The sequence below is a fragment of the Aplysia californica genome, unplaced genomic scaffold, assembly GCF_000002075.1.
Source record: "Aplysia californica isolate F4 #8 unplaced genomic scaffold, AplCal3.0 scaffold00060, whole genome shotgun sequence".
Taxonomy (NCBI): Eukaryota; Metazoa; Mollusca; class Gastropoda; order Aplysiida; family Aplysiidae; genus Aplysia; species Aplysia californica.
Genome location: NW_004797330.1, coordinates 1,796,284 through 1,800,417, shown reverse-complemented (window position 1 = coordinate 1,800,417; position 4,134 = coordinate 1,796,284).

Sequence of the window (4,134 nt, the reverse complement as noted above, 5' to 3'; positions counted from 1 at the left end):
TAATTATATCTCCCCCACTCTCTCTTTCCTCTCTCTCCATCTCTCTCTCTCTCTCCCCATCTCTCTCGTTCTCTCCTTCTCTTTACTTTTCACCTTCTATCTTTTCCATAAAAGAATTAGGGCGAAGTACAAAAGTATTCTCTTCCTCCCATCGCATAGCGGAAGGTACCATGGAGCAATCCTGAATCACCGCAAGTTTCCATTCAACACGCCGATCTATTCATTGCTCGTTGTGCAGCCCATAACACTTCCTAGAGCAAGCCCCGTTCTTAACCTCTCCCTCTGGAAGAGAATGATGTTTTCCATAGATCCATACTATGAACGTCACGAAACCATAGACGTGTATTACGACAACTGAGACCGCGCACTCAAGCGTATTTCCGGTTTACTACGGACCGTAACATTAGACTCACACACACACACACACACACACATATACACACACCCACACACACACACTTCTATTTGAACCAATAGAAAAGCCAACGCTCCACTTTTGTTCCTTTGATCTTGGAAAATCCCCCAAAAAGCCAACAACAACAGAAAAAATATTAGGAGGAAATCTACAAGCTTACATTGAAATGTGGCCCCGAGGGGGGGGGGGTAGGTTACGGTAAATTACTCATTGTTGTGATTTGTGATCCCCCCGCCCCCTCCTGCCCACACAGCAGTCATGGGTACCTAACCTCGAGTTGGGGAAGTAAAGGCGGCGTGGAAAGGAACTGGCCACCCTACCACATATGCCGAAGGCCCAGGAAGTTGTCTCACTAACAAGGCAATCCCCAATGTCCGGATCGGATGCTGGAGCAACTTTTTACCCAAAGGGCAGAGTTTCGATACAGGGCACAAATAAAGAGATCAAAATTTTTAAAAAATGAAAATTGTTTTGGTTTGGTCCCTGGTCTACAAGAAAGCCATACACAGTTACGTACGCCACATTGGTAAATTAATACATGAGCTAGGTTTTTTAAAACCCTATCCGTACGTCGTGTTTTACTATCGTATCCATACGACGTGTGGAACTCTGTGCAACAACTTTCCAAAGAGGAAATTTGCTCGTTAACCCGATCCGTACGCTTAGCATAGCAGTCTGTCGAAATGATTTTTTTGAGAAATACTGAACGTCTCAAAGAGATCTTCGTACTAGAAGTATTCTAAAATGTGAAGAAAACAACTCCGGGGGTACAAAATGACCTCAGGGCGTACGGTAAACAGATGAAAGCTCTCGACGTATTCACACGAGTCTGATAAAGTGCTCACAAAACAAAACAAAGAAATAAAAAACCCAGATAAAACAAAAATGAAAAAGATAACAATTCGATAAAAATTACCCACTGGCCCGAAAGGGCGAACAAAATGTCGGTATCTTTGTTTTCCATATTTGGACCAGCGCGTCACATCACCACGATGACACACATACTCCTTTTGTAAAACGCCTTTTTGTGGTGTTTCAAGCAAAAGGTGTGAGTTCGATTCCTGGAAAGGGACAGATTATTTAGCTCAGTATCTGCTGCTTCCTTCTGCTGGGATCAAAGGTCGTACATAACAAGATAATCCACTCCTCTCTTTGAGCCAATTAAAAAAGTGTCCAACGATTTCGGTGGCGCCCTCTTCGAAAAAGTGCGGACTTTGAGATCAGAATTACCCTACTTATGTGAGAAACAATGAAAGTGAAACTGACAAACTGTGCTATTCCTAAGACTATTCCTATTCTTCTTCTGGAGAAACGAAAGAGAGCTTCAAAACCCCATCAATGATGTAATGATTAATTTATAGCTTAAAAACAAAGACTGCAGCGCCATCTGAACCAATGCGGGGACTTCCGGGGCCTCTTTTTTGGCTGAGTGAACTATCTAGTTATGTACGATCTTTGCTGGGATGAAGAATGACAGTCAGCCCAATGGACACCGTCAAAGCAGCCCTCCTCCGCCTTAATTTTGTCGATTCTGGGGTGAAACATTTGAATACCACGCTGGAGAACATGACGTCAGTCATATTATTTTTGGGTATTAAAGATAATCAAATTCTAATTTAGCAGATCAAACCACCTTTTCATGGGGGTTTTTTTCGTACCGTCTTGCGCAAAAGAAAACCCAGGACTGAGCCAGTTGTTCTGTTTGGCATTATTTGAAAGTACAATATTATTATGAAAATAGAGTCTGCAGAAAAAAGTAATTCGATAATTTTGACTTTGTGTGACCGATCGTTTCTCCAGTCTGACCTTCATTTACAATCCATCATTCCTTGTGGCCCCTCTCGCCACAGGCTCAAGAGTTCCCTTGTTCCTCGGAATATCACAATTAATAATGACGAGAAACAGAGTAATCTTTGTGCACTTGGCAGTCAATCAATAAATCCGTCTACCTCAAGCAAATACAGAAGACCAAAAATACCCCCCCCCAAAAAACAACAACAACATAGGTTGAGTATAATATAATTGCAAGGAAATAATCGGGAACACAAAGACCAATCCAGTGAATGTGATGTAGTGATTAGACGCTTCGCTGTCTCACGCAGGAGACCCGAGCTCGATTCCCTATAGGGAAGAAAATAACTGTATCGAGTGTCTCGGTCTTTCTGCTAAGATGTTGCGTCCCTTTCAGCATGGGTAGGCCATGAGGGATAAGCAGGGTCGGAACCCCCCCCCCCCCTCATCCCTGAAAGATCTAGATTGTTTTGATAGTGGGCGTAAAACACCAACATTAAAAAAACCACACACACAATAAACAAAGACAAACACGTAAACACACATCCACACGACATGTCAAGTGGTGGCGGGTGGTTGGAGGGCGCAACTGGTAGGTCCTTCTTCTTTACTTTCCCTCTGTTGTTTCGGTCTTCTTATTTTACTTTTACCCAGCACTTAAAGACCATTATTGTGACCTTGTGCTTCTCTTTACTCAAACAAACCGTCGCGCACACAAGTCATGAGTTCCATTCCCAAGTGGGATAAATGAAGGCATCCACATGCCTGTCTATCTGCTGATATCTCTCCCACTCAGCCGGGGTCGAAGTGGCTCACATTTTCTAAATGATCTAAATTGTATCAATGGGGACGTAAGATATCTTCATTTACATAAAATTACACCTAAATACAGCTCGGTCCGACGTTGTGTCCTTGGGAAAGGCACTTTTTACGAATTTCCTATTTGACTCGGTCCTTTCGGAGATGGGCGTTAAACTTGGAGGCCCCGCCTCTTAAATAACCTAATAGTAATAGTGTTGATAGGGACATTAAACCTACACCATTTCATTTCATTTCATTTTCACACCTACATACGCCAACACACGCACACATTCCCATTCATGATTCCATAACGTGAAACGTTCAAACACAGCAGATCATGTTATATAGCGGTCTTGGGGGAAAAAAGGAACAACTCTCTTCTTTCTTACACCTAGCCACTGCCTGCCTGCTGGATATACCGTCAACATTCCTTACAAAGGGGAGACAAGTATTACCACAAAGGTATCAATACGTGTTTTTACAAAAAAGGGACAAAGTAATATATTACAAAGGTGGGACAAAAAATCATTACACAGACCGATTAAATATCATTACAATGGTGTGACTTGGTAGCATGCAAAAGTTCGACTCAGTATTGTTATTACAAAAGTTCGACTCAGTATTATTATTTCAAAGGTATGGATAAGACTAAGTATTATTATTAATTTGAGACTAAGTATTATTACAAAGGTAATACTAAATAATATTACAAAGTGAGACTAAGTTTCATTATAAAGGTGTGACTAAGTATTATTACGAATAGGGACTGAGTGCTATACAGTTTTCCACTGGGGAATCGAACTCAGGCATTGTTGTGTGCTAGGGCATAGAACCTAACTACTATAACATCAACGTCAGTGTGTGAAGCAGTGACCACCCACCAATTTGATCCCCATGTCACCAACACTTGCTTTACATTACATGAGTCTAAACTCACTGCTCACTTAGCCACTGGAGTCCCCCTGAAGGACCATGATAGTGCTCGGTCTAGGATATTTTATCATCTAAGTCTATGGTCTGGAAGTACAGAATACCATGCTTGTGTGTGTGTGTGTGTGTGTGTGTGTGTGTGTGTGTGTGTGTGTGTGTTTGTGTGTATGTGTGTGTGTGTGCATGTGTGTGTGTGT